Source organism: Pinus tabuliformis, chromosome 8 (genome assembly GCF_031772625.1).
Source record: "Pinus tabuliformis cultivar Carrire ecotype Pingquan chromosome 8, CPIR1, whole genome shotgun sequence".
In the NCBI taxonomy this organism is placed as follows: Eukaryota; Viridiplantae; Streptophyta; class Pinopsida; order Pinales; family Pinaceae; genus Pinus; species Pinus tabuliformis.
Window position 1 is genome coordinate 296,679,102 of NC_142294.1, and position 11,613 is coordinate 296,690,714.

The following is an 11,613-nucleotide window of genomic DNA, read 5'->3' on the forward strand; positions in this document are numbered from 1 at the left end:
AGACCAATGAAATACAGTAATTCAAACATGATTCAAGAAGAAATGGTTTATGGAAAAATAAATAAAAAATAAAAATAAAAATAAAAATTCAATATTTATATGGAATTAAATATAGGAAAACCTCTCCAGATAGTTTGGTTAGTTAGAACTCCTTCTCCTCTTTGAGAAGAGGCAGTTCCAAGAGGGCAGTTCTTATTTTTTTGGGGAAAAGGAGTAGAGAGCCTGAGGACCGAGGCAAGAAAGAGACTAATAAAGGAAAACTTACTACAGAATGTTGTGCAGGTGGATGGGATACTGCAATCTGCTGAGGAGTTCTTGAGCAGGACACAGGCCAGTGGAACCCTCGAGAGATCTTGGTAAGTTGAAACCCCAAACTCGATCGACAGTCTTGAGGTTTGGAGGCTGGACAACTTATGATTGACACCTATACTGACTGGATGAGGGGAATCTTGGGGAGACTCAATGTTATTTCCAGCCTCACAGTTGGGAGTAGAGAATTCCTAGTTCTGGTTAACAATGTTTTTTTTCATTGGAATGTGGTTGTTAAGTTTTATCCTTTTATTTTTCTAAAAAGAATTGTAACTCTGATTGAGTAACTGAAGCAAAAGGAATTATTGGTTATTTCTGTTTAAAATATGCAGTAGAAACAGTAAGCCCTTACACAGGAAATATTTGTGTTGTATTATTTCACTGTAGTAGTTATACTCAGTCTTGACTTATATAAAAGAAGAACTGGAAAAATAAAATAGAAAAGCCTCTCTTCATTTCTTACTATTACCGAAGAATTCACTGAAGTGCAACAAAAGAGAGTAAATGGTTTTTTTCCATTTCTCATTATTAAAGAAAACCCATTTCTTGTGCAATATCGGGCAAACATTTTCTTATAGATTCTAATGAGATAGTTATTACCTGAGAAAAGAAAGAAAAATTGCACATAAATGAAAACAAGAAATGCTATAGTATTGTCTATCTGTGGGAAACATAATAAAAACCCTTCCATGGAAAAAGGACGGGGTTGTCAGAATAGTAATACAATATTACTAGAAAATACTGAGATAAAGAAATAGATATTCCCTTTGGTAGCACCTTGTAGCGAGCATGATTATTGCTACAACTCTTTACATGACTCAATATAACAATAGCTGATATCGAATAGGGAAAAACTTAAGAGGAAATTATAAAGAATAAGAAACAATTGTATATATAAATACACTTGTTTCCAGTAGTCACAACAGAGGCTACTCTTCTAAGACCAAACGATATACATAAAATAAATTAAAGACACAGTCGAGGCCTTTGAAGCACAACAAGACGAGACACAAGGAGGAAATGTACACATTACATCTAAATTATGGAGATTGTTCGATAATAGTTCTGTAATTTAACAGTCTTAAAAGAGGTTGACATTACAAGCATATTTAATCAAAAATTCATTAGATCTAGAGAAGTAACATGCGGTCTATGCTCTAAGAGCATTTCATAAATCCCTCTTAATACATGTAGTGTAATTTAATGTAACATTCTCAAACACTTAAAACCTTTGAATGGAGATTCAAGACCCTGTAACCCTAATTTTTCCATTTAGAAAAACTACAATCAACTTGAGATGGAATTATAGCATAAAAGTCTTGATGTTGTTGAACCTAGACAAGGTAGTAATCGTAATTCCTTATGTTGGTCAAGAGGGGTAGGATTAAAAACCTGCAAAGAAGTGTACAACCCAAGTCAGAACGGTTAAGAGTTGAATCCATAGCCAAGGGAATTGTGGAAGAGGGAAAACCTAATATTAAAGGCAAAGAAAAACAACTCATTAAAGCCCACACAGGTATATAGTGTAAGCCATTTTATGTTTAATTAGGACAGGAGATTGAATCAAACAACAAAGGGGATTTACTTGGGATGATGGTGTTGTAACCTTGGTCATTATCTAACCTGACAGATAAACCCATCAAACCCTGTGCCAAAATCTTTAGGAAAAGCACAAGCTTACTAAAATTATGCCTCGGGTTACCTATGAGAAGACCGTCGTGGTTCATCCAGCTGCTGGGGAGTGTTGTCATTGATGGAGGTAGTGAATATCCTGCAGGATTAAGGCCAATTAGCCACAGTGTTTCTGAAAATGATAAGAACCGAAAGGAGAAGAATAAGATGCAAAAAAGAGAGGAAAATTTAGATATAAGAATTATCGTTACTGCATGGCAAATGAAGGAACATCCACATAACATATTGTTTTCAGAAGGAAAACCCAAATGTTTTCAGAAGGAAAACCCAAAAGATGTTATCGATAGCCTGGAGGATGCACATTGTTCACGGATGAAGGAAAAATTACAGAGTCGGATCTCAGGCAAGAGTAAGAGCAATTAATTTCATTTCGAGGGAAAGGGTAAGAAACAATTATGTAACAAAAAGCGAAGGAGCTTCCATCCATGGTCACAGTCGTTACATGTGGATGGAGGATGTGGCTCTGACGCACATTCCAACTCCGCGTACATAAAGCTTTAATGAAGACATAATCATTGTAGACCAGTATTTATTTAGTAATTGGATGCGACTTAAGGATTAAATAAGCTGGAATTAAATGTCTATTAAAATAAATAGATAAAATCTCGTCGTTTTCCCTAGATCTATACCCATAAGATTTTATTACAATGTGGAATATTTAATCAACATGTTGACTTAATCATAAGTTTTCTTTTATGGTTTATTCCTGTAGGGAATACTGTAGGTACATGTTACAACATGAGAAGACAAAACATTAAAACATCTCTTTTATATTGGGCTATAGAGTTCCTCAAGTGCAATAAGAATTGAAAAAGTATCATTGTAATATAAGAATTAAATAGTGAAATAATAATTAGAAACTACATTAAATTAACAAAAAACAATAATATAAGAAATATAGCTACTAAAGGATTATTCACATAAAATAGATAAAAAAGAGGGAGATAATGATATAGTGTTTGTAAGTATCACATCAATTAATTTCATTTCTATCCTTTTCAATTTTTAGGGATTATTTAATGATTCAAGAGTATTCAAAGAAAACATTGTTGATAGTCATTATTATCGCTAAAAAATGGATCACCTAGTCCATAATGTTAGGATTACAAAAAAATAAGATCATACTATGAGTTTCGCATTTTGAAAGCAATTTTTACATTATTATCTCATGAAAATAGCTTAGCGAGCCATATATCAAATTTATTTTCATTATTTTAATCTATAATTGATTAACATAAACCCTTGAGAAATTTGGTAGATATTTTCTTAAGGATAACTTAAGAAACCATTTTTTTTAAATAATATACCATTAATTAAATCCATAAACCCTGTTTTTTTCTATTTTTCCTTTTATATTTAACCAAAGAAATATAAAGTGAAAAACTAAACTTAAATCTTGATTTGGTCAAATGATGATATATTATTATTTTTGACGATATCAATTCTAACCATTATTTTGGTATAAATATAAGGGGCATTTCCCTATTCCTTCTCACCATTTTTCAATCCATATAATATATTTTCACTCATATCCTTCCTCCTTTGTGTTATATTTTGGATATCCAAATATAATAAAATATCTTATACCAAGTTAGTCTTTGAACATGAGAACAAAAGAATCTAGTTGAGAAAAAAAAAAAATACCAGTAGTTTCTCATATCCTTGACCTAGATTTTATAGAGTAAATTTGCATATGAGTAACTGCGAATGTTGCTTTTAAGTTGAGAGCCTATTTGGAAACTATTCTATTGGTATTTTATTGTTCATAAACATTGAATGTGAATTTTTAATTAGTACCCTATTAATGAAATAAAAGGAATCTAAAAATCAATGCTAAAGGAACACCTCGCTGAAGAGATAAGGTTGCAAGTTAATATTCAATATGTATTACTCATTCATTAATTCCTATGAATCTAATATAAATTATTGGATTATTTATGATTATGGAAATAACTGATCCATAACTTCCCTTAAGGACAGGATGTTGCCATTGAGAGTGGGGAGTAGAGCTCATAAATGAGCTACTAACTCCCTCCCAATTGTTGGGTGAGGCTTAGGCTGTTACCACCTACCAAATATGTTGGTAAAGGGGCGATCTATTTTTTTTTCTTACCAAAGGAAGAGAGTCGCCCAGAGTTAAAATAATGAGAGGCGAGAAAGCGACAAAAAAATATAGTGACAAAAAGGACTTGCAAGCATATGCTCAAGGGGAAAATTTTTGGAGAAAGGTGTAAAGGATGGGAGGAGATGGGTAGCTCTCGTAGTAGTCTCCATATTTACAAATTTCAAGTCATTCCCTCTAACTTTATGAATTTTTAGGAAAAAATAAATTATTATGTTCTGTTTTGTATATTTTGTAAATTTAAAATGTGAAATCGATTTCTAAAAAGACAATAGAAAGATGAGAATATACACGAATAAGTATCGTATTTAAATGAGTTAGTTCATGGATTTCAAATAGTGGAAATTTACATGTTTTGGCTATGACACATGACTCCGTCTATGGTTGTTGAAGGTGGTAGGTGTGTGCATGTTTTTTGGTAGGCGTAGCAACTTTCGTTATCCCCATGCCTCTGAGCCAAGATAGTCGCTAACTATCATCGCCTTGGTCACTTTATGAGTGGCCCCTTGAAGGGGGGTGGTCCCTCCTATAGAAATTCAATCCATGGCTCGAGCAAAGGCATTGGAGGATTCTCAAATTCATCCACCAACATGAAGGACAATGAAGAGTTTCCTTTTATGGGAGCATAATGGTAGACAAGAATTTGTGCTCAGTGACTTCCAAAAGCTACTCCTAACTAAAACCTTGTGATTCTAAACAACCAGCTAGAAACAAAAAGACAAAGTCATAGAAAAATATAACCCTAAAAGGAAAGCATCAGAATATATTAAGGAAGATCGAAGGCTAAAAGAAGTGTTCATCCACACCATCCAAATTATCTTGGAAATTGAAGAGAAGCACACTAAACTAAACCCATTTGAAAAACAATGTTGGAATTCTTCATAGTATGGGTGAAAGGAGATGTCAAAGACATCCCATCTAATCAGCTGGTCCACTTCTAGAAATTATTTTGTCAATGGTGTGCTAGATTATTTTATTAGGAAGGAGCCCCAAAGAAATCCAATATCAGAAAGGATAGTGGACAACTCAACCTATCGCAATTAGAGCTCCCGATTGTAGATCAAGGGAAATGAGGTAGAAAAAACTCTAAAGAAGTATTGCAAAAAGTAGGGGAATTCCTACTGAACTTCGGGAAAATTAGTCAAATACCAGTGTGTTTCCCCTCAAGCATACAAATTAGTCGATGAAGATAGTCTCATGGAATATTTAAGGCTTAAATTTTCAAGGTAAGTTCCACTGTTTTAAAGAAAAGGAAAAATGAGAGATTTTTTTATTACAGGAAACCAAAATAACAAGCGAAAATGTAGAACAAATCCTTCCTAAATATTGGTGTGGAGGTGAGGGGATGGAAATTGTTCCAGGTGGAGTAGCAACAGGGTTATCCATCCTATGGGACCCATCACTGGTGACCTTTGAGAGATGGGAGGGAACTTACCAAAGCTTGATAGGAAAATTTCGATGCATTGGATCTAAGTAGTGGACAAGCCTCATGGTGTTATACGGGCTACCTACCCTATGTATGAAAGAGAAGTTATTATGGAACCTCAGAAGAATATGGGAATATCTTAAGGAACCTAGTTGGATCATAGGGGGGATTTTAACATGATCCATAAATTTGAAGAAAAATGGGGGGGGGATTGGAAGGATTGATACTATTTCAACCATTTTTATTGATTTAATCTAGAATCTAAAGCTTGCTGATGTGGAGACCCAAAATGGAGTCCATACATGGAAGAACCGTAGGGGCGGCCATCAACAAATTTCAAATAAAATGGATTGATTTCTTATTTCATAAGAAGTATTTATCATAGATTCTTTCATAGAAGCCATGATCCTCCCTAGAATGGGGTCACATCACTGGCCCATCAGATTGGAAATAGCCATGAAACCGGCACCCAAAAATAGACCCTTCAGATTTGAGAGTTTCTAGTTGAGGCATCTAGGGTTTGTTTAGAATTTGCGACAATGGTGGCAAGAGAGAGAGGTCTAGGGTAATAGCCACATATAAATATATCAAAAGAAACTGAAGGAATTAAAACTCAAGATAAAAACTTGGAACAAACAAGAATGTGGGGATATTTAGCAAGATAAAAAGTAACTAGAGGAAACAATGGAAGAGTTGTAGAGCCAATCATTAGAGAGGGATGAATAGAGGACATAGATATAGATGAGGGAAGAATTATTCATGAACTTGAGGAGAGGCGTAATCAAGAGGAGGTTTTTTGGAGAAAGAAATCACAAGTTCAATGGTGGAAGGAGGGGAGAGACACTTGTTTCTTCCATCACTCAATGATAAATCATAGGCACAATAATAGGATAATATCCATATGCTCTAGTAGCAATGAAAGATTCCTTGATCACATGTACATGGAGGTTGAATTGATCACAAATTTTTCCTATATCATGAAAAAATGGGATCAAGGTTGAACATAGGCCATTGCCCATATCGTTGTTATTATTCCAAAGTTTCTTTATAAAGAAAAAAATGAAGCAATAATGAGAATAATACCCAGAAAGGAGGAAGAATAGATAGCTAAAGAGATTCCTAACAATAAATCCCCTAGGCATGTTTGCATTTTCTTGGAGAAGACATGGTAGATCTAGTGGAAGAAGCACATAGGAAACAACAGATTTGTTCAGGGTTGAACGCAACTCTCCTCACCTTAATTCTGAATACAAATGAAGCTTTTGATCCTAGTGAATTCAGAACCATCTCCCTTTGTAATGTTATTTTCAATATAATATCCTCAGTGTTGGTGACATGTCTGAATACCCCACTTAGTCTCATCATCATTTAGGTGAAAATGGGTTTCGTGGAGGGATGGATAATTCTTGATGGCATAGTCTCAACCCATGAAATTATCCATTCTTTGATGAATAAAAAAGAATTAGGTATGTTGGTCAAACTTGGCCTATCAAAGGCATATGATTTCCCAAGATAAAAATTCCTCTTTTGTAACACCCTCCTCCCACATTTACCCATGTTAATTGGTCCGTTGGGGTAAAAATGTGATGAGAGGATACTATGATGTGATTCAACTACCCATGTACAATTAAGGAAGTGAAAGAGACAAAGCCAAACCAATCTAACCTTCCACACATGCTACAAAACATTCAGGATCCAACCAACCCTTCTAGGTGACCAAACCCTGAGGCAACATGACATTTCATTGATCTGGACCACCAACCACTCCCATGAAAATCCATGCATGTGAGTCAGGGTTTCTAGTGGCTCCCAAAATAAGGGCATGCCAGTGACTGTGATTTTTTTTAGATAGTTCTGAGCCAACGATGCCGGATTCTGTGCCACTTTTCAGGGCGAAGACTCAGGCCACTAGCCATAACTTCATGAAATTTTCAGAAATGATAAATAACATTGGAAGAGAGGTACTAATGGAAACACTTGATCAAATAATTGACTAGGCCCCTACTAGACATGACAGGATTTTCCTCAAACATGTCACAAATATGCATTCTATAGGTCATAACAATAGATATATGCATAAGGGTCCCATACTTATCTAATATTCATAAAAAAGCTTTTTTGCATGATCACAATAGCTGCATTATCATCTATTAGATCATGTATTCATTGTACTTTCAATTACTAGTCAAAACATGATGAGATCGATACATAAAGTTTGTCATATAACATACTCATAGCCATCATATAACCAACAAAAATAACAAGGATATAATATCCATATAATCCACATATAAGCCCATACATTTACACATGAAATACCAAGAGAATAAACTATTATTAATGAATGAAAAAGACAACCAAGTTTGGGACTTCCATGAACCACCCAACCATAGATTGGATGAATCAAATATTTCGTTCAACCAATCACCTCCATGCCATATTCCAAGCATGGCTTTGGGACTCAAAACCAAACCAAATCAGGTTTCTTCTGGCTTTACCTCAATCCCCACCAGATCACTAGGCCCTAAACAACCATGGATCTCACAGAATTTCTCCACCTACACCGTGAGGAATTTTCCTACTTCCTAGTCTCTAGGATTTTCCATATATCCCGTCATTATTACAACAGTTGAGGATTCCTAGGACTAATTAAGACTCCACCCTCCAGGATTTATCGTATATCTTGTCATTCACCAGTCAAGGTCTCCTACGCCTGATCGATGGCACACACCTCTCAGATTTACTATATACCCCGTCATTCATCACTTGAGGATTTCTAGGCCCAGCGAGGCACACAAAATTCATCTTTACCACAATCCCAGACCAGTCAAGGGATCCCTAGGCCTTGTGTTCTTTCTTTCAGAGACCACCTCACTTAGTTTCAAAGACATCTGTTAATCCAGCCCAACCAAATACAAGAGAACCCATCACACAAAAGCTATCTGAAAATGGAAAGGCAAGGCTAAAGAACATTGTCACACCTAGAAACCAAATACACACTTTCATGTACCATGCATGCCAAAACCAGCAAGGAAATTACATATCCAAATCAATAACTAGAAATAATTTCATTGTAGATGCTAGATGTTGCTCTTCCTTGCTTGATCTTTTCCTTCTCTTCCTTTTCTTTCTTGATCCAATGCTAGAGTTCTCTAAGAAAAATCCAAGTGTCCTAGAGTGAGAGAGAGAGACAATAGAGAGAGAGCTCTAAAACTGAACTGACGAAAGGTACCAAATAATCCTCATAATATTTTTTATTAATGACGCCTCTATTTTCTTCAATTTTCCATTATTTTCCTTCATTTTCCTCCTCACATACAACTTGTGACCTTTCATCTTCCTTTTCTCCAAATTTCCATTATTTTCATAAATAAAATGTCAAAAAGTGCCTCATGCCTTTCTAAAGCCTTTTCCTTTGCCTTTGTCAATCTCATTAGCCATAATAAACCAAATGATCACCCACACTAGGATGTTTTTGCCCAAAATTTAGCTTCAAATATGTGTCCCATGATCTTGGATATTATTTTACCTTTATTAACTTTATTTACATGGAATTTTGACCAAGGTTGTTGAATCTTTCATGTTTTGGCATCTTTCGAATTCTCAAAAGAATGATTTAGGTGGACTAAGTCGATGATAAAAACTCCATTCTTATTCATCTTGCTCAATGGTTCTCCTTTAAAAACCTTTTGCCCTAGTAGAGGACAATGCCAAGTTGATATGCTATATCCATTCATATTTATTATAGTGTTAGAGGGATTGAGTCAGTTGATTCAAGAAGCAAGGAGATTGGGACAAATTAAAGGAATCAATATCCTTGATGTAGATCTTTCAACATCACACCAAGAATTGATGGATGATAATAATCTCTTTGGAGAACCGGTAGTTCATGAGGACAGAGAAATCACTGCTAACTTGAATGAATTTCAAGAATGCACAGGTATGTTATTAAATAACGAAAAGTCTAGCGTGAATTTTTTTAACACCCCTAATTTCTTCTAGAGGAATTTAGCCCGTATCATGGGCTTCTCTATTGGTATTCTCCCATCAAAATACTTAGGAATTCCCTTGGTGTCTAATTGATTGTAGATAACCTATTGGAAAGAAGTGTGCAACAAATTAACCTAATGAATTTTGAGTTAGGACTTTTCATCCCTTAATCTCGAAGGATGGGCTACCCTTTTAAATGAAGTCTTAGAAGATATTATAATATACCAATTATAAGCTCTTCTAAATCCAAAAGGAATTTATCATGAAATTGTATCTATATTCCAAAAAATTATTTGTTAGGGCTCCAGTCTCCTTAGAAAATGATTTTTGATGCCTTGGAATAAGTTCTTCCTTCCAAAGCTTGGAGGAGGTCTGGGGCTACAAGATCCTAGGATGTTAGATTTGGTGTTGGGTGCCAAACTATGGTGGCATTGGATTGAGGGGGGCCAAAACTATTTAAAGAAGTTTGAAACAAAAGGTATGGATTGGGTTGTAACTAAGAAGATATTATCAGTTCTAAAGACTTCCCCTCAGGTTTAGTAGTGTGGAATATTTCTTATAGGAATATTCATATAGTTAAATATCACCTCTTTTGGGAGATCCATGATGGAAAGTAGACCTTCTTTTGGGAAGATTCGTGGCATCATCTTCCCAAACTCGTACGAAATATTGATTTAGCTATTTTCCGCGATCTCATGAGTATGCTTAATGATAGAAAGGTCAGAAAATATTGGAAGGACCTCTCCCTTAACGAAGAATGGAGATAATGGAAAACAAAATTAGTTTGGAAGTGTTAAAAAACCATTCTATACTATAAGCTTTTCTCTAATATATTGAAGGATCATTGCATCCCAATCTCTCGGCACCAATATAAACTCCATTGGGGTTACAATTCTTTGGGTATGTTTCGAATTAAGGAAGCTTATTCAGTTTCTCTTTACAACACATCTCTTCCTAGAGACATAATGTGGAGAAAATGGTGGAATTCAAAGATATGGCCAAAGGTGTCCCACTTTCTATGGCTACTTTGTAGAAGTTGTCTTCTCACCTGGGATCAGTTGCTTAAAAGGTGGCTTAATAGGTTGTCAAGGTGTGTGATCTGTCAACAATAGGAGGAAAATATGGAGCATTTATTAAATACATTTATGATGGAAAACACCTTATGGGAGTTGGGTTATTACACCTTTAAACACCTCGATAGATCGAGAAATAACCTCATTGAAACCATGAAATAATGTAGAATATCACTCTTCAAGAACACAATTATGAACCGAGCATGGGTTCTTCTCTTGGGATTTATCTTATGGAATATTTGGATGGGGAACAACATAGCTATCTTCAAAGAGAAAAATCCAACAATCCATCTTATTTGGAAAACCACCAAAGATATATCAGTAAAAGTATTTTATCAAAGAAGTGAATGGAGGATGGCTAGAAAGATAACAAAGAGGAAGCCTTGATCCTTGCCATTCTTGACCTTGTCTCGACCATGTTGGTTCCGCATCCACCCCCATCACCCTCGGTCTTGGCAGCCTCCCCACTGGTCTTTAAACCTCCTCCTAAGGGATTTATTAAGATCAATCTCCACAGGGCCTCTAAAGGTAACCTAGAACCAGCCAGTTTTGGAGGGATTCTACAAGATCCCTCAAGACATCGGTGGATATGTGTATGGGTTCATTTGGGTCTACAACCGATAACGTGGTTGAAGTTACAATACTTGAGAAAGTCCTTAATCTGGAAAAAAGAATGCATATCCCCAAGATCTAGGTCTTTAGTCACTCATAGATGGTGATTTGGACTACCTAAAAAATCCTCAATGGATCACCTACCTCTAAATTAACTACAAACTGGTGGTTGGAGGTAGAGATCTCCCAAACATAGGGAATATTTTTGTCCTTCCCATGTGCAATCATAATGCACACTAAAAGATTTGGGAATAAGGTTGTAGATTGGTTAACAAATCATGGATCTTCTAAGGAAAATCAAGACCTTAGCATCTAAATGGTAAACTGAAATACTTCCATAGGTCCTGCAACTATTCGAAGAATTGATTCATAATAATAATTCTTCCCCA

General features: G+C 35.4%; 1 long non-coding RNA gene across 1 annotated transcript; it reads right to left on the reverse strand.

The window, feature by feature from the left end:
• Positions 1-1,462: 1,462 nt before the first annotated feature.
• Positions 1,463-2,364, reverse strand: LOC149235294 (uncharacterized). Its single transcript, XR_016268280.1, has 3 exons — positions 2,193-2,364; positions 2,012-2,080; positions 1,463-1,701 (listed from the first exon to the last, which is right to left on the reverse strand). It is a non-coding gene; the product is annotated as an uncharacterized LOC149235294 (long non-coding RNA).
• Positions 2,365-11,613: the final 9,249 nt, after the last annotated feature.